Raw genomic sequence first — 20,520 nt, forward strand, 5'->3', positions numbered from 1 at the left:
GCACACCCAGCCCTAGCACACCCAGCCTTATCAGCACGACGAGACCCAAGCCCTTGGTGATCATCTTCCGTGTACTGTGGTGGTGGACGCAAGAGTAGCAAGACCCGTCTTAACCATGCACGTGGAGGGGTGTGGAGGGTTATGTGGAGGGGTGTGGAGGGGTGTGGAGGGGGTGTGGAGGGGTGTGTGGAGGGTGTGTGGAGGGGTGTGTGGAGGGTGTGTGGAGGGGTGTGGAGGGGTGTGTGGAGGGCAGGTTCTGCATAGTGGAGACCCGGAGCCAGCAGACAAGGGAGGGAGGGGGGGGACCACCCACCACACATCTCAGTCCACGATAATTGGAAGACTTTATTTCCCTCGCCTATTGAGTGGAGGTCCAATTTGTGCTGTAATTGGCCAGGAATTATGTGTGTTAATACCGCGTTAAATTGGATAAACGATGGTAATAGTAAATTGTCGGGTTGGTGTGTTGGTGTTGACGACGGAATACTGCAGTGGATGTTGAGGTCCGTGGAGGAAGGGGATGACATGGGATGGGGGTCATTACTGTACGGGGGAAGGGGGGAGTAATTACTGTAGTGGGTGAGAGGGGGAGAGGGTGTGAGTCATGGGGTGGGGGGGGGGTTCTTACTGCTCTCACAGAGGGGGGGGGGTGAGAGCTGGCAAGATAAGCTGCTGGAGGCCAGCATAAGCTCACAGCTTGCAGGAGAAAGTGGACTTGATGTTCAGTTTTCCTTGAAGTTATTAGAAAATGTGTTGGGGGTCAGACCTTGGCCGGCGGACATGTTGTGCACGTCTGGCCTGCCTGTTCACCTTTCTCACCACAACACACTTACAACAACAACAGGAAATACAACACACTCTCTCTCTCTCTCCCTATTTATCATCTATCATCTATCTATCTGTCTATCTACCTATCTTTATATCTATCATGTTGTGATGATGGTCAGAGAAAGAGGAGAATATGTTCGTTGTTCTGTCCTGTTCTTGCCATATGTAAGAACATATAACACATGGTCTTCTGTTCTGTACTGTTCTTCTCACATGTCATCTGGCAGACCACCTCCTGGATATTTATTCATGTGGTCAACACCTCCTCACATTTCCTTTCTCACTAAAACATTTCACATATAATTTCTCAACTGTTTTTAAGACAATGGAGTTGCCACATGGAAAAAAACAGATGGTCCTTGATGGTCCGTGATGGTCCGTGATAGTCGTTGATGATCCTTGTTGGCCCTTGATGGCCCTTGATGGTCCTTGATGGTCCTTGATGGCCCTTGATGATCCTTGATGGCCCTTGATGGTCCTTGATGGTCCTTGATGGCCCTTGATGGTCCTTGATGGTCCTTGATGGTCCTTGATGGCCCTTGATGGTCCTTGATGGCCCTTGATGGTCCTTGATGACCCTTACGCAGAAATGTGATTCCGTTCAAACAGTGAACAACAAACCATGTTACTGTTCGTCCACACACTAACATATGTTCAATTCCTGAAAACTGTTGCCAAACATAGCCAACATCTGGCCAGTGGTCGGTGAGGCTCCGCCATTTTTGTGGTAACTTGGGTTCCCGCTTGTTCATGGTTTAATTGGCTGACGCATCGCATCGCCAAGGTCGTTAGTATTAACACACGCACACACACACACACACACACACACACACACACACACACACACACACACATTGTGTGAACGCTGGTTATAATCAGATGTTCATCAGTACAGAAGAAGGATAACAAGAGAGCATGACAGTCTGGCGTCGCTAACGAGCGTGACCTCCGACCTAACGAGACAATGATCAGGAAGTGGATGCAAGGCTTCTTGTCTGGCATGTGTTACTTAACTGACAGACAACATGAGATCTGAAACAAGAATACCTTGCATGGTGAACATGCTGCTGCTGGCCTGAGAGAGAGAGAGAGAGAGAGAGAGAGAGAGAGAGAGAGAGAGAGAGAGAGAGAGAGAGAGAGAGAGAGAGAGAGACTTTGCAACACCACAGAAAAAAAAGAGTATGGTGGTTAGGTTGTGTGCTATTGAGTGGCAGAAGGTGTTGTCCACCATGATAGCCTGGTGTCTGATGAAGGCTATATATACACAGTGACACCTGCCTGACTGACTGAACTGACTGACTGACTGACTGACTGACTGTGAGGGCACAGAGAACACATGTCATGGGAAGCTTGCCCAGCTGGGTGTGGGTGGGTGACAAGTGTTCTCCCTCAGGGTTCAGTGTTGGGACCACTGATGTTTCTCGTCAACATAAACACATTGTTTGGCTTTGGTTAATAATAAGATGTTGTGTTGTGGTGTGGGTGGGTGGCTGGCCTCAAGCTCTGCCAGTATTGTGACCAGTAATGAACTTCCTGTTTTGAACACTCCTGTTGTGAACACTGCTGTTGTGAACACTCCTGTTTTGAACACTGCTGTTGTGAACACTGCTGTTGTGAACACTCCTGTTTTGAACACTGCTGTTGTGAACACTGCTGTTTCATCTTGCTCTCAACAATTGTAAAACTTTTGTATAAAAAACATGTTGGTTTTACGTCGTCTTATGGTCGTGTTGTTTTCTACGACTATTTTCAGTGACGTTTTCTATGTATCCCATACATCCATCCATCTGTCTGTCTATCTATTTGTTTATCTATCTATCTCTCAGTCTATAAAGCCGATCCTATTCACATGGAACGAGTGAAACACCGTGAGCGGTCTATCACTTCACCTCAACACAATATGTGTCTTGCATCTGTAATGAGCATCATAATATGTGGGTGTAGCTGGTCCAGCGTGGTCGTCGTGGTGTGTGTGTGTGTGTGTGGCCCAGAGCAACGTTCTCACGGGGCGGGGGGGGGGGGGGGGGAAACGTTTCCTGGAACTTTCCCAGATGCATGTTACATGTGCATCATCATCATCATCATCATAATGCATAGGCCTGGCAGCTGCAACACTTCCTGCACGTGCCGGCCCACTCGCCACGACACGTGCTGCCACAGCGTGATGTTCAAACTATCGTACACATGTAATGTGATGCCTGGGTGGCTGGAGTGTAAACATTTGATGGTAGTAGTGTTATATAATGTATAAGCACGTGAACACTATATGACTTGATGTTTACATACTCTTTCCCTCACTGGAAGATACACAACATTTTCCTATTTTTCATATTTGTCATTTTTCAATTAATCTCTTTTTTTTATTGACTGATAATGATCTTAATGATCGTGAAATTAAATTTTGTTCTTGATATCGGTGAGAGCCACGGACCACAGAGAGACCCGCCTCGGACCACAGGTCAGACACAGAGTAGAGAGACCAGCTAAGGTCGGCAGACCTGACCCGACGAAGACCAAAGACAGATCGGCCACGGACAAGAGACCCGTCACGGACCAGAGGTAGAGACCAGTTACGGACGGACCATACAGCTGTCCAAACCCAGACACCATTAACGAAAACTATGGTCAGTAAAGCAGCCATCCTCTCCCTCCCCCACGACCGTGGACATGTCTTCCCCCTTCCCTGACCCATGTACTTCCCTCCCCCTCCCCCCTCCCCCCCCTAAGCGTACAATGACTCAAACCTGTGCAACATTAATAATAGATTTGGAGGTGTGGCCGGTGCGCAGGCCAGCCAACTCATCTGCCTCTGTGACCCAGGCCTCGTATCCCTGACGAACTCCTTGCTGGGCGGCCCGGTGCGGAAAGCTACCCCCACACCCACACCTACACCCAAACACCCCGACCCCCACGCTTACTATACGCCCCACACCCCCACCCTAACGCTTCCTATACGCCCCACACCCCGACCCCAACGCTTACTATACGCCCCACACCCCGACCCCCACGCTTCCTATACGCCCCACACCCCCACCCTAACGCTTCCTATACGCCCCACACCCCCACCCCCACGCTTACTATACGCCCCACACCCCGACCCCCACGCTTACTATACGCCCCACACCCCCACCCCCACGCTTACTATACGCCCCACACCCCCACCCCCACGCTTACTATACGCCCCACACCCCGACCCCCACGCTTACTATACGCCCCACACCCCGACTCCAACGCTTCCTATACGCCGGGTAAGGTGAGGCAGTACGCTAAAGTCATAACAGCGGGTGTGATGCGTGAGTGAGGGAATGATTGTAGTGGGTAAGGTGATGTGTCGTCTTCTGGTGGTGGTGTTCATCACAACACGGAGGGATGATTGCCACACACACACACACACACACACACACACACACACACACACACACACACACACATACACACACATACACACACACACACACACATACACACACACACACACACACACACACACACATACACACACATACACACACACACACACACACACACACACACATACACACACACACACACACACACACATACACACACATACACACACACACACACACACACACACACATACACACACACACACACACACACACACACACACACACACACATACACACACACACACACACATACACGTAGTTGGCCGTCGATATGTGTGTCAGCTCATCATAATTGTGTATTTGTTGTGTGTTTATTTGTATCTTTACGGAAGTCGTTGACAGAATTTGATGGGGTCAAAGTGCAAAGAAACCCAGGGCAATACAGTTTGGGTCACTATTCCTGGGAGACGATCACACACACACACACACACACACACACACACACACACACACACACACACACACACACACACACATGTAACATCCTCAGTGATAGATTCATATGTTGACCTCAGTCATTACTGACATGCTATACAGGTCAAAGGTCACATCAGAGCACAATATTTTCCTTAATGTTTATATTTCAACCAGTTTTCTTATAATGAGACACAAAGATGTGCACATAACGCGCATGGAACACTGAACCCAATTGTGATTTGACCAATTTAACTACGTTTTGTTTACATGTTAGAGAGCTAACTGACCTTAGTGACACAGGTCATCATCAGTGACCTTAGTGACACAGGTCATCATCATTGACCTTAGTGACACAGGTCATCATCATTGACCTTAGTGACACAGGTCATCATCATTGACCTTAGTGACACAGGTCATCACCACTGACCTTAGTGACACAGGTCATCAGTGACCTTAGTGACACAGGTCATCATCAGTGACCTTAGTGACACAGGTCATCATCAGTAACCTTAGTGACACAGGTCATCACCACTGACCTTAGTGACACAGGTCATCGTCAGTGACCTCACTACTATAACCTCTGTAGCAGTTAGTGACAGGTTAGGTTAGGACCATTATCTGTACGTACATGTTGTACTTATCCTCACTACATCCAACCCTGTCCCACCCACCCACACCCTACTGTCTCATCCACCCAAACCCTACTGTCTCATCCACCCACACCCTACTGTCTCATCCACCCACACCCTACTGTCTCATCCACCCACACCCTACTGTCTCACACGGCCCCAGTCCCCTCCAGGTTGTCTCCTCCACCAAGCTTGTGTGTGTCACTGGACGATAAAGTAAGGTGGAGTGAGCACATGCACACTCTCATCATCACATCCACCAGCTGTCATGGTCCTCACAGCTGGCCATCCACCACCTGTACACCACAGCTGGCCATCCCCCACCTGCTCCTCCTCACCCTCCACCACCTGTACACCACAGCTGGCCATCCTCCACCTGCTCCTCCTCACCTTCCACCACCTGTACACCACAGCTGGCCTTCCCCCACCTGCTCCTCCTCACCCTCCACCACCTGTACACCACAGCTGGCCATCCTCCACCTGCTCCTCCTCACCCTCCACCACCTGTACACCACAGCTGGCCATCCCCCACCTGCTCCTCCTCACCCTCCACCACCTGTTCACCACAGCTGGCCATCCTCCACCTGCTCCTCCTCACCTTCCACCACCTGTACACCACAGCTGGCCATCCTCCACCTGCTCCTCCTCACCCTCCACCACCTGTACACCACAGCTGGAGAAGGTGTAGAAAACGGCATGCAAGATCATCATCCAGGGTCGCTCTTACGCCATCTTTCTTGCTCCTCCTCCAGCTGGCATCACCTGGACCTCAACCAGCTGTTGGGAAAGATGTTGACGCACCGTTCTCGCCTCCGTCACCTCCTGCCACCGGAGATCCCTCGGTCCTGCGTTGCAGTTCGTCACCACGAATACATCGATCGCCTCCCAGCTGGTGCAAGAAGAGCCCCATCCCGGCCTTTGTGTTCATCATCATTGATCACTAGGGCACGGCACCTCACCTGTCTCGTTCTTACATACGTACGTACGTACACACCTTCTGACTCCAATTGTTTATATCCTTCTGTTTACTATTGTTTGACTCCCGCCCACCGCCGCCATCTTGACACTACGTCATCACTGCCCTTCCAGACAACCCCCCCTCCCCCACCCACCGGCACCAGCGCCACGTGGTAGCCCGGCACGTGAGGAGGCGCCCCCCCCCCGCCCCCCATACTCTCTTGATGTACCAGAGTCCTTTCTAATCCACCCCCTCCCCTCCCCTACCCTCCCCTCCCTCACCCCGCCCAGCCCACCCCTCCCCTCCCCTACCCTCCCTCACCCCACCCCGCCCAGCCCACCCCTACCCTCCCCTCCCCTCCCGACACCTTGTCTCCCCCTCCTTCCCGTAACCACCCCTCCCCTACCCCTCCCCGGCCCCTTTCCTTCAAGGTCGTGTAAGTGATGAAGGTCGGTCATTCATCTGCTCACAAGGGGGAGGGAGGGGGGGCAGGGGGTGCTGCTAGGGGCTGGGGTACCGGGGGGGCCAGGGGGGTGGTCTAGGGGGCGGGGGCTAGTCTGGGGGAGGAGGGGGGGCCCCTGGGAGGGGCTGTGGTTGGGAGGGGCCAGGGGAAGGGGTTGGGGTGGGAGGGTTCCAGGGGCAGGGGAGGTGGGGGGTGGGGCCTAGGGCCGAGGGGAGGGGGGAGGGAAGGAGGGGCTGGGGGGGTCAGGAGGGGCGGGGGGGTCTGGAGGGAAGGAGGGGCTGGGGGGGGGTCGGGAGGGGTGGATACAGGTCTCACGTGAGGCAACACATGCCTGCTGGGGGTGGGGTGGGGGGGACACCCCCCCTGGGTGGTGTGGGGGGAAGGGGAGGGGGGGGAGGACCTCGGGTCATTCTAGAACTTTCCGGTTAAGCGATCGTTGATGGACCTCGCTTACCCGGACCTGGAAGGATTCCGGTTAATGGAAATGTTTACATAAACCGAGTTGGATTCTTGTGGGTCTGTTATCCCCGGGTCAGCTAACCCAGACCCTCACGTGAGGTTGTAGGTTCGTGTGTACCTACACAGGGAGGGTTGTATGGTGGTCTGAGTGGGACCACAGGCAGGAGAGGAGGTCTGTAGGACAGTACATGGGAAGGACAGATAACACAAGACCTGATGGTCTATGACCAGGTTATCTGCTGGAGGACAGTACATGGGAAGGACAGATAACACAAGACCTGATGGTCTATGACCAGGTTATCTGCTGGAGGACAGTACATGGGAAGGACAGATAACACAAGACCTGATGGTCTATGACCAGGTTATCTGCTGGAGGACAGTACATGGGAAGGACAGATAACACAAGACCTGATGGTCTATGACCAGGTTATCTGCTGGAGGACAGTACATGGGAAGGTCAGATAACACAAGACCTGATGGTCTATGACCAGGTTATCTGCTGGAGGACAGTACATGGGAAGGTCAGATAACTCAAGACCTGATGGTCTATGACCAGGTTATCTGATACAAACATAGTACATATGAACGCGCACCTTCATAGAACATACAAACCTCCCACAGCCAAGCTATATATACCCTCCTCTGAACCAGGTAGCCATCTTATCGATCAACCACTGGGGTGAATGAACAGCTGGGTTGACTGTGGACCCTCGCCGCAATCAGGATTTGAACCTGTGCGCTGGACCCTGAGCGGCCCGTATCCAGTTAACTGTGTGAATTCTTCGTTAATGGTGTGTAGTGAGGGAATGGTACGGAAGCAGGAGTAACAAACAATGTGGTGCCTCACTGATCAAGAACAGAGCTGGCACACGTGGTCCAGGGTGGTCAGGTGTGGTCCAGGGTGGTCAGGTATGGTCCAGGGTGGTCAGGTATGGTCCAGGGTGGTCAGGTGAGGTAATGTGAGATAATCTAGGCTGGCGTTCTGTGGCACTGCTCTAGATGCGGGAAGTCCACCAGGCGGCCCGTGGGAGAGTTGCGTAGCCAACCGGGTCTCGCGGAGCTTCTGCAGGAGGGAGGCGTTGCGCGTCGAGATCCTGAGTTAGTGGACGGTCGGCGTTTACTTATTGTGATGCAGGAAGGCGTGGCACTCGGTCCCGTGGGTCAACTTGGTTCTCGAGACAGACGGTGGCCATGTCCCACGTAAGGACAGCTGTGGTGTGAGGCAAGCCGACTGTGTCACTGAGTGAGTTGGTGGCCGGCAGAAGGTGTTTATATGGAGTCAGGCTACGCCTCTCTTCGGGTGGTAATGATGGAATGAAGGCGGACCCAGTAGATGATGCTGGGCCCTGAGGGAGCACCAAACCCCGGTCAGCAGCGGAAGGCAGTATGTGACGACCCATCGTCCAGCAAGGTCGTAAGTCTCCGTGTGTCGCATGTGACGGTAGTAGCAAGCCTGTGTATGGTGCATGGGGGTCACACGAGGTTAGTGTCACATGCTTAATGGGGTCATGCTTAATGGGGTCATGCTTAATGGGGTCATGCTTAATGGGGTCACTGTCCGGGCCAGGTGCGGCGCTGTGTGTGTGTGTGTGTGTGTGTGTGTGTGTGATTCCATCAACAAACAACCGCGAGTTGCAGCGTCATTGCTAGACACACTGACGTAGCCTTCATTCTTCCTCGATACAAATGTGAAGATAATAAAGTAGAAGGTTTCCCCGCGCCACCTCACCCCACTCTCTCCCTCCGTCTGGCATCACATTCAGTCGAAAATATATGTGAGAGAACACCACGTCGTGTAGAGGGAACACCATGTCGTGTGAGGGAACACCATGTCGTGTGAGGGAACACCATGTCGTGTGAGGGAACACCATGTCGTGTGAGGGAACACCATGTCGTGTGAGGGAACACCATATCGTGTGAGGGAACACCATGTCGTGTAGAGGGAATACACACAGACGAGGAAATTTTATAATTTGATGTGAATGGATGATGTCTTACATTGCCATCTGATAACAACAGGGAGATACTACAAGAACAGCTTCAGCTGTTCCTCTATAAAGAACAGTGTTCTGGTACTGGCATGTTATACTGTTCTTCCTGGACGGGTTTGTTCACTGATGATTAATATCATTCAAGTATTTGTTCCTTCTTGTTTTAGTTACACTGACAGTGTTCACACTGACTACATGTGATGTGAGGCAATTCTTCTGTACATCATCTCTCTCCCTAACGTGAAGAAATCACTAAGTCATTTGAAAATTTGCCGTAGATATTAAGCTGTGTTGAAGGAGTAGTGTTGGAGGAGCAGTGTTGGAGGAGTAGTGTTGGAGGATCAGTGTTGGAGGAGTAGTGTTGGAGGAGCAGTGTTGGAGGAGGACTCAAGTCGGGGAAGTGGTGCTGGAGCAGGAGCTAGGTCAAGGGAGTAGTGTTGGAGAAGGGGTTCGCTTGGGTGAGCAGTGTTGGAGAAACCATCTGGTCGTGGAGGGAAGGGGGGAGGGGGTGGAGGGAGTAGTGTTGGTGGAGGGGTGCGGTAGGAGTCAAGTGTTGGAGAAAGTGGTCGACATCTGGGACACAAAACAGGTTTGGAAATTGTTTATTCAACGTTCTGTATTTATTTGTCAGTTTATTGACTTACAAACCTGTACGTCTATTTTCTTAGAAGATTAATCTACCTTGGTAGAATTAATATTTTGTTAAGTAGAGCAAGGTTCTGTAAGTTCATCAAACTTGTCAGATGAATTCAAAACATCTGACGAGAAAAGTTGAACATAATTATTAAAGATTATATTATGATATGAATTACTGTATGTATAAGTGTTCTTATTATGATAATTGTGACAAGAAATACTTACATTGTAAGTAGATGTTATCACAAACTACATCTTCGTTCATATGATGAACAGAGATAACCCAACATTCCATGGGATGTGGTCTAAATGTTAGCAGAAACTACATGATTCTCATGGGGCCAAGTTTGTGTGTGTATATGACCGGAGTTTCAGGTTTGAGTCAGTTCTATAATTCTCGAAGCTGTTAAGAAGAAGTCATTCTGATGACGTAGGCAAGAAATATGACTTGTAATTAGCGTTCGTAGTGCGTGGTGTTTTTTTTAAGGTATCATCTTAAGTTTTCTCAGGGGTAATAGAGGGAGGGCAAGGCTTGATCTTGGCTCATACTGAAGCAGTGTGTTGTGTGTGTGTGTGAACTGGAGGACAGGTTGCACGCTGAATGTTGGGGTGTGGTGAGGTTAGCTGGGGTCTTGTGTGGTGAGGTTGGGGTGTTGGCTGGGGTCGTGTGGTGAGGTTGGGGTGTTGGCTGGGGTTGTGTGATGAGGTTAGAGTATTGGCTGGGGTCGTGTAGGTGAAGTTGTGGGTGTCTACCACACACACACACACCACACCATACCACACCACACCACACCACACAACCATGCCCAACTACCACACAACTGCACTTTCACCACCACCCTACCACACTTCCTCTACCACCAGAACCACTCTGACCCAAACCCACCTCCATTAACACCCCAATATAACGGGTGTTGACCTCGCTGACCTTCTCCCCACCCTCCACCTGACCTCTGACCCCAGCCGGAGAGGGTGACAGTAAATACACCTCTCGCTTAATGATCACTAGGGCGGCGTCTGCCAACCTGGAATTAATGTGAATTTCCGGGGTTACTCCCTAGGTACGGGTCTTGTAACGCTGGGCCTGGGGGAGGCTGGGGACCGAGGCAACCTGGGGGACCTGTGGGACCTGGGAGACCTGGGGGACTGAGGGACCAGTCCATCATATACTGGTGTTCAGTGGGTAGCCCACTTCTGTAATATAACATGTAGAAATCTTGCCCCGGGGTCGAATCCCGGGGATTGGTCTCCTCATGTTGCTACAAGCGTCGTTAGAACTACAAGTTACTGGTAACCACTGGTAGTTTGTACTAGTGTAAGTTCTAACTACCTTGTTATACAAGTCTGGATATAGTGTGAGTCTGGAATCAACGTTTAATTTGGTTCTTGGTCAACAGAATAGCTTGTTTGAGTGGCTTGTTAGGAGTGTCTGTAGCACAGGTCACGGGTTGTTCCATCGTTATCATAGTTTGTGTTCAGTTATGACCATTCATCACCTTATCTGTAGCATTGATTGTGTCCATATCTATAACCTTCATAGAGCAGTGTGACTGAATCAGAGGGCTGAGTGACTGAACCGTAGGGCACTGTGACTGAACCTTAGGGCTGAGTGACTGAACCAGAGGGCTGAGTGACTGAACCAGTGGCCTGAGTAACTGAACCAGAGGGAAGTGTGACTGAACCAGTGGGCTGAGTGACTGAACCAGAGGGAAGTGTGACTGAACCAGAGGACTGGGTGAATGAACCACATGGAAGTGTGACTGAACCAGTGGGCTGAGTGACTAAACCAGAAGGAAGTGTGACTGAACCAGTGGACTGAGTGACTGAAGCAATGTGACTGAGCCACAGGGCAGGGTGACTGAACTATAAGGCAGTGTGTGGGAAAAGCTACTCATCCAAGATTAATATATCGTCTGAGATCCTGTGTCCACTGACCTTACCCTCTGTCTGTCTGTCTGTCTTCCTTAAAGCCAGGTCATTTTCCCATGTTAGGTCAGGTCAGGTCATTGAGTAGGTGGTCCGTGCAAGCTGACCTCTCCTGGTGTGACCTCCCCCCCCCGTGAGTCGGTTTGGAGGAGGAGCGAAACAAGGTCATCCGATGACGTCAGCGACACGAGCTGGGTCAACCGGGGTGTGTGTGTGTGTGTGTGTGTGTGTGTGTGTGTGTGTGTGTGTGCACCAGTGACACTTGTGTACACATGGTGGGTGTAGGTGACTGTCTGCCGCCTTGGTATGACCTCCTCTGACCTGGTGAGTCTGGCCGCTCGTAAGAGCAGGTCACGTGAGCGATGAGCCACACGCTGGAGGAGGTAAACATGATGAGGCACAAAGAAAATGTGATGTGGTTAAAGAAAACTTTGGAACAAGATGAAAGACACCCTCTCCCCCCCTACCACCACACCCCCCCCCGACCACCACAACCCCCCCCCCCTCCCCGACCACGGACCCCACCACCACCACCCCCCCTTGACCCCTGACCCCCCCTCCCCTCCCAGGGCAGCCAGCGCAAGAGGGGCATGAAGAGCCGCGTCGGTAGCGGTGGTCAGCCCACCTCCCAGTGCGGAAATCCCGACCATAGTGCCACTGAAACCCACGTGTTCACCCCCCCCCCCTCCTAGATTCACCCCCTCCCCCCAAGATGTCGTAATTACTGATGATAAACCACCACTAACCCCCCCCCCCACCTCCCCACCCCCCCCCCACACACCCTTTACCTCCCCCTCCCTCCCCTCCCGGCCCATAGTCTAGGGTAAGAGGGTCATAAAGCACTTCATTAAGATAACATTATCACCCTGCTGGTCACTGTTGCCAACCACAGGTCCTCTCTTACCCTCTCGTCTTCATCATCTTCCTCCAATACGACGCCATCTTACCCTCCTATGTCAACTTAACGAAACAGATATACCAAATATACGTCACTACCATACGTCACTACGATACGTCACTTAATATACGTCACTAATATACGTTACTAGTATACGTCACTAATGTACGTCACTTGATATACGTCACTATACGTCACTAATATACGTCACTACTGTACGTCACTAGTATACGTCACTACTGTACGTCACTATACGTCACTAATATACGTCACTAGTATACGTCACTAGTATACGTCACTACTGTACGTCACTACGTCACTAGTATACGTTGCAACAGTAGAGATAAGGAAATTACGACACTCCCGAGGAGTGAGGATAAATGATAGGTAAGATAACGCAGTGTGAGGTGATGGTCTGGCAACACTGGCGTCATACAGTCTCCTTACACGTAAGATCACACTCACATGGTCTGGCAACACTGGCGTCATACAGTCTCCTTACACGTAAGATCACACTCACATGGTCTGGCAACACTGGCGTCATACAGTCTTCTTACACGTAAGATCACACTCACATGGTCTGGCAACACTGGCGTCATACAGTCTCCTTACACGTAAGATCACACTCACATGGTCTGGCAACACTGGCGTCATACAGTCTCCTTACACGCAAGATCACACTCACATGGTCTGGCAACACTGGCGTCATACAGTCTCCTTACACGTAAGATCACACTCACATGGTCTGGCAACACTGGCGTCATACAGTCTCCTTACACGTAAGATCACACTCACATGGCGATTGATTTGTGGCTCCGGGCAACACCGACCTAACTCACAACTCAACCTTTCTTGATGGTCAAGGACGTGTGTGTGTGTGTGTGTGTGTGTGTGTGTGTGTGTGTGTGTGTGTGTGTGTGTGTGTGTGTGTGTGTGTGTGTGTGTGTGTGTGTGTGTGTGTCTGTATGTGTGTGTGTGTCTGTATGTGTGTGTGTGTATGTGTGTGTGTGTGTGTGTGTGTGTGTGTGTGTGTGTGTGTGTGTGTGTGTGTGTGTCTGTATGTGTCTGTATGTGTGTGTGTGTGTGTGTGTGTGTGTGTGTGTGTGTGTGTCTGTATGTGTGTGTGTGTCTGTATGTGTGTGTGTGTCTGTATGTGTGTGTGTGTGTGTGTGTGTGTGTGTGTGTGTGTGTGTGTGTGTGTGTGTGTGTGTGTGTGTGTGGGTGGGTGTTTGTGTGTGTGTCTGTGTGTGTGTGTGTGTGTGGGTGTGTGTATGTGTGTGTGTGTGTGTGTGTGTGTGTGGGTGTTTGTGTGTGTGTTTGTGTTATATTAGGTCATGGATCATAAGTATGTTGTGGTTGTGTATATGTGGGGTCAGAGGTCAGGTGTTGTGGTTGTGTACATGTGAGGTCAGAGGTCACGTGGTTATAGAGGGAACTTTATTATGAACAATAATGATTCATCAGTTATTTATGGCAACACTGATCACCCCACAGGACTACGTCCAGTAGCGGGGTTCGAACCCCAGACTCTCGGATGACCGTATATCCTAGTTAGATATATCTGTATATATCATCTGGTTGGGTTGTGATATGTTTCACATATATCCTTCTTGTATGTTCACAATATGTAAGAAAACCAAGATGCATCTCTCTCATCACTTCTCCAGTACATGTGGTAAAGCATTATATGTATCAGAACCCCCCATGGTTGTGTTCGTAAAGACTAATAGATATATCACAGCACATTATTCAGACGCCCTTGTCGTGTGTTTGCCACATGCAGTTCCTGAATGGTCATTTCATGTAGTCTGCAACAACACTGGTGTTTTGCGTGCAATATTGCACGACGGACGGTCATCGTACACTCACACCAGACACTTCCTCGTGTATTATCAAACTTCGTTGTACATGTATTCATCATCTCTTCATAAAACACAGTGGCATGGTTTGTACATGAGAGCAGTGTACACACACACCACACACAGGTGTTGTACTACAGCTGTCTATGTATCAATGTTGTATTGATGGTTGTATGATACCGGCATTACGCTATCATCAATAATAAACATTATGTTTCATTGTGATGAAAAGCAATATTGTTTAACTCTTATGTTGCTTTCATGTGTGTGTGTGTGTGTGTGTGTGTGTGTGTGTGTGTGTGTGTGTGTGTGTTGTGGGTATTCTATATATACGTGTGTGTATGTATGTGTGTATTTCAGAACATGTGTGTGTACATTTATCTCTGTGTGTTTTATTATATGCATATGTGTCTATGTCATTATGTCTTTGTAACTACCTTATTTGTACAGTACGATGAAGGGAGGAACCCTCACCTCTTTTACTGTACGTGGAGGAAGTTGTACACTCATACACCTGACATCTCTTGTACACACACACACACACACACACACACACACACACACACCCAAGCCAATGTACCCATTTATCGACCAGCTTCGAGGCTAAGATGAACACCTGGGTTGGGTGTGGGTCGACAGCCGCGCCCACAGCCAATGAGAGGGGTTGACTCTGGGCTGGTCCGTGCTGACTCAATGTCAGCAACGCTAACCACTCCACCACGGAGGCGTGTCTATCTGTGTGTCTGTCTGTGTGTGTCTCTTTGTCTGTCTGTCTGTGTGTCTGCGTGTCTGTCAGTGTGTCTGTCAGTGTGTCTGTGTGTCTCTGTGCCTGTCTGCGTGTCTGTGTGTCTGTCTGTGTGTCTGTGTGTCTGTGTGCCTGTCTGCGTGTCTGTGTGTCTGTCTGTGTGTCTGTGTACACAATATATAAGTGTGAACACAAAATGCTGTTGATTTACGACACACGTAACTCGCTCACCTACATCCCATACATTCCACGTCACAAATATTAGCTATTTTGTGACAAACAAATACACAGGTTCGTTTTAAGTGCTTCCATAATTCTTAATTTATAGAGGTATATGTTCAAGCCAGGTATTTACCTTGTATTTGTTTGAATATTTATTGAATATCTTTATTTCCTTGTTTGTTGTTGTTGTTGTGTGCTCTGTATCGTGGCTGTGTTTTGCAAATGTTTTATTATTTTGTTTGTTTGTTATCCAGCAGCACCGCCAGCGCACAACACATTTGTTTATTCATTTGTTTATCTTTTTATGCCATGCGTCGATTGCCCCCCCCCCCCCCCCACTCATGTGAGTGGCCATTATCCCGTGTTCTTTCTTCTTAGTCGCCGTTTTCTTCAAGCGTGACGTAACTATATCTTGACGCCTTAATGACTGTTTAGTTGGTTATAGTGATTTGACCTCTGATGCAGGAGGGTACGACCATCATTACGACCAGCGTTACGACCCTCGGCGGGGATGATGACCTGACCTTTGACCTGATCCTTAAGGGTCAGGTCGGAGTCCAGGGCATCATGTTCATGTGATGTATCCTCGTGTTCGAGGGTCGTATTTTAGTAGTCACGGGTCGTACCGTCGTGATCAATGGTCGTACCGTCGTGATCAAGGGTCGTACCGTCGTGGTCAAGGGTCGTACCGTCGTGATCAAGGGTCGTACCGTCGTGCTCAAGGGTCGTACCGTCGTGCTCAAGGGTCGTACCGTCGTGCTCAAGGGTCGTACCGTCGTGGTCAAGGGTCGTACCGTCGTGATCAATGGTCGTACCGTCGTGCTCAAGGGTCGTACCGTCGTGGTCAAGGGTCGTATCGTCGTGGTCAAGGGTCGTACCGTCGTGGTCAAGGGTCGTACCGTCGTGGTCAAGGGTCGTATCGTCGTGCTCAAGGGTCGTACCGTCGTGGTCAAGGGTCGTACCGTCGTGGTCAAGGGTCGTACCGTCGTGGTCAAGGGCCGTACCGTCGTGATCAACGGTCGTACCGTCGTGACCAAGGGTCGTACCGTCGTGATCAAGGGTCGTACCGTCGTGATCAATGGTCGTACCGTCGTGGTCAAGGGTCGTACCGTCGTGGTCAAGGGTCGTACCGTCGTGATCAACGGTCGTACCGTCGTGCTCAAGGGTCGTACCGTCGTGGTCAAGGGTCGTATCGTCGTGGTCAAGGGTCGTACCGTCGTGGTCAAGGGTCGTACCGTCGTGCTCAAGGGTCGTACCGTCGTGCTCAAGGGTCGTACCGTCGTGGTCAAGGGTCGTACCGTCGTGCTCAAGGGTCGTACCGTCGTGGTCATAGTTATAGTGTAGTTCACTAGATTGTATAGCCACATTAAGGCACCTAACGTAAGTAATTATAAGTAGACAAGTTATCTTGGGTCACTTATACTTACAAAATGAAAATATATCTCAAGTTAAAGGTTATTACATAGTGAATGTACGATAATACAATATTGTATTTAGGATGATAATACAGTACTGTATTTTGGAATTGGATAATGTAATACATAATCTTGGATCTCTAATGATAAGACTGATAAAGATAACAACAGCGAAGAATATGTTAATAACTGGTTGTTATGTACATGTATAACACAACATGAAAACTGTATACCAACACACACACACACACACACACACACACACACACACACACACACAACACAACACATTACACAACACACATGTAATTCCTGAAAATGAGATAATATAACGACAATCATGTGCTAGAGTGATATAATATAATAAGATGTAAAATAAAAAGTTATAATATAAAAGGTATATATTATAATGTATACATAAGATGATGAGGAGACTGTTGACCAGAGGATTAATGTACACAGGAACAGGAGCACAGTGTCACCACACAGAAAATACAAAAAATTAAGATTGACAACAATAAAGGACAAACATAATTTAATACAGAAACATTAATCATATTAAAAGGATAATCGAGTTATACTTATGTTATATTAGTTTCTTAGTTGTATTTTGTGTATGGGGAGTGGGGTTTTCTTTGTTGTTTATGTAACGTCACGGAGACAGACATATAAAAAAATAAAGTGGAAAAAAGAATTCATGAACATATAATAGAATATAATTAAAATATAAACATCTTAACTATATATAACCGATATACAATAGGAAATCGGATTTTTATGTTAGTCAGTTCTTATTTTAATTCGTATAAAATTTCGTTTGTTTTATTTTAGTTTTCGAGCTATATTTACGTTTTAATGTGAAGTTCAACAACGGATGGATGAACCGTTAAACCGTAAATTAATACAAAATAACACGGATCTTTGAACTGGGTATATAACCGGATAACAAATTACAATCGAAAATCATACAATAACCGGATATCCAGATATATTAACCGGAAGTCGGATGATAATAACCGAATATCGGACTGAATTACCGGATTGTTTTCCGAAAGTAATCTTCGGCAATATTTGGAATCGTCAAAGAAATTCAAAAAACCTTAAATGAAATTCCTGCGTTGTTAATTAGATATCGGATGATAAGTAAAGAAATCGGACTGGATGATCAGATATCGGAAGGTAATTAAGCGAAGTCGGACTGGGTAGTTAGAGCTTAGACGGCAGTTAAGGTAAACTGGACAGGGTAATTAACCAGAGGGTGATTAAGGCTTTGGCAGTAATCAAGCGATATCAGACACGTTAATTCCGATAACATTATCCGTAAGTCGCAGAAAAATAGCCGGATACCGAACCTTGTTAATCTATATTCAGATAGTGGGAATGAAAGTCGGATAATCGGAGATCGGACGGTTATTGGCTCTACAGCAGCCGGATAATCGAGGATCCTGGAAATTCGGATAAGAATGACGTCAATTAGAAATTAGTGTCCGGATATCAGACAATATCAACCGACATTTGGGCAGAAGTAGCCGGAAATCTGGTAAATGTAACCGACATTAAGGGAAAAGCAACCGGAAATCGGATAAGTTGAACTAAGAAATCGGATTTTTATGTGTCAGACACAGAGGGTGTAGAGCGAACGGATAGGGCGAATCATTGGGAGTAATGACGCGCCACTGCGTCACACTGTTACGGTTGTTATCTTGCTGGACGCGTCACACTGTTACGGTCTTCGTTATCTTGCTGGACGCGTCACACTGTTACAGTCTTCGTTATCTTGCTGGACGCGTCACACTGTTACAGTCTTCGTTATCTTGCTGGACGCGTCACACTGTTACGGTTGTTATCTTGCTGGAGGCGTCACACTGTTACAGTCTTCGTTATCTTGCTGGACGCGTCACACTGTTACAGTCTTCGTTATCTTGCTGGAGGCGTCACACTGTTACAGTCTTCGTTATCTTGCTGGAGGCGTCACACTGTTACAGTCGTTATCTTGCTGGAGGCGTCACACTGTTACGGTCTTCGTTATCTTGCTGGACGCGTCACACTGTTACGGTCGTTATCTTGCTGGACGCGTCACACTGTTACGGTCTTCGTTATCTTGCTGGACGCGTCACACTGCTACAGTCTTCGTTATCTTGCTGGACGCGTCACACTGTTACAGTCTTCGTTATCTTGCTGGACGCGTCACACGGGCTGTACCAGACTAGGACAAAAAAACATAAAAACAAATTGAAATTGGAAAGCGAGAGTTTGGGATTATAACTGTGACGCTCACGAGGGCCAGCAAATGGACGAATCAAATTTGAAAAACATGAAATACGAGAAAAACAAAGTTGTTTATATCGTGGCTGTCTGTATTGACCATGGGGATGATGCTGTCTGTGGCGGCTATCGTGAGGGATGATGCTGTCTGTGGTGGGTATCGTGAAGGATGATGCTGTCTGTGGCGGGTATCGTGAAGGATGATGCTGTCTGTGGTGGGTATCGTGAAGGATGATGCTGTCTGTGGTGGCTATCGTGAAGGATGATGCTGTCTGTGGTGGGTATCGTGAAGGACGATGCTGTCTGTGGTGGGTATCGTGAAGGATGATGCTGTCTGTGGCGGGTATCGTGAAGGATGATGCTGTCTGTGGCGGGTATCGTGAAGGATGATGCTGTCTGTGGTGGGTATCGTGAAGGATGATGCTGTCTGTGGTGGGTATCGTGAAGGATGATGCTGTCTGTGGTGGGTATCGTGAAGGATGATGCTGTCTGTGGTGGGTATCGTGAAGGATGATGCTGTCTGTGGCGGGTATCGTGAAGGATGATGCTGTCTGTGGTGGGTATCGTCAAGGATGATGCTGTCTGTGGTGGGTATCGTCAAGGATGATGCTGTCTGTGGTGGGTATCGTCAAGGATGATGCTGTCTGTGGTGGGTATCGTGAAGGATGATGCTGTCTGTGGTGGGTATCGTGAAGGATGATGCTGTCTGTGGTGGGTATCGTGAAGGATGATGCTGTCTGTGGTGGGTATCGTGAAGGATGATGCTGTCTGTGGCGGGTATCGTGAAGGATGATGCTGTCTGTGGTGGGTATCGTGAAGGATGATGCTGTCTGTGGCGGGTATCGTGAAGGATGATGCTGTCTGTGGTGGGTATCGTGAAGGATGATGCTGTCTGTGGCAGGTATCGTGAAGGATGATGCTGTCTGTGGTGGGTATCGTGAAGGATGATGCTGTCTGTGGCAGGTATCGTGAAGGATGATGCTGTCTGTGGCAGGTATCGTGAAGGATGATGCTGTCTGTGGTGGGTATCGTGAAGGATGATGCTGTCTGTGGTGGGTATCGTGAAGGATGATGCTGTCTGTGGCGGGTATCGTGAAGGATGATGCTGTCTGTGGTGGGTATCGTGAAGGATGATGCTGTCTGTGGTGGGTATCGTGAAGGATGATGCTGTCTGTGGCAGGTATCGTGAAGGATGATGCTGTCTGTGGTGGGTATCGTGAAGGACGATGCTGTCTGTGGCGGGTATCGTGAAGGATGATGCTGTCTGTGGCAGGTATCGTGAAGGATGATGCTGTCTGTGGTGGGTATCGTGAAGGACGATGCTGTCTGTGGCGGGTATCGTGAAGGATGATGCTGTCTGTGGTGGCTATCGTGAAGGATGATGCTGTCTGTGGTG

The 20,520-nt window shown here is 49.0% G+C and overlaps 1 long non-coding RNA gene across 2 annotated transcripts in view; it reads left to right on the plus strand.

Annotated features, from left to right (window-relative positions):
- The first annotated feature begins 6,042 nt into the window (after positions 1 to 6,042).
- The window catches only part of LOC139762753 (uncharacterized), a 471,178-nt gene continuing 456,700 nt past the window's right edge, over positions 6,043 to 20,520 (plus strand). For both annotated transcript variants that reach the window (XR_011715828.1, XR_011715827.1), the window contains exon 1: positions 6,043 to 6,269. This is a non-coding gene — a long non-coding RNA (uncharacterized lncRNA). The remainder of the gene's footprint in view (positions 6,270 to 20,520) is intronic.

The sequence above is a fragment of the Panulirus ornatus genome, chromosome 44, assembly GCF_036320965.1.
Source record: "Panulirus ornatus isolate Po-2019 chromosome 44, ASM3632096v1, whole genome shotgun sequence".
NCBI lineage: Eukaryota > Metazoa > Arthropoda > Malacostraca > Decapoda > Palinuridae > Panulirus > Panulirus ornatus.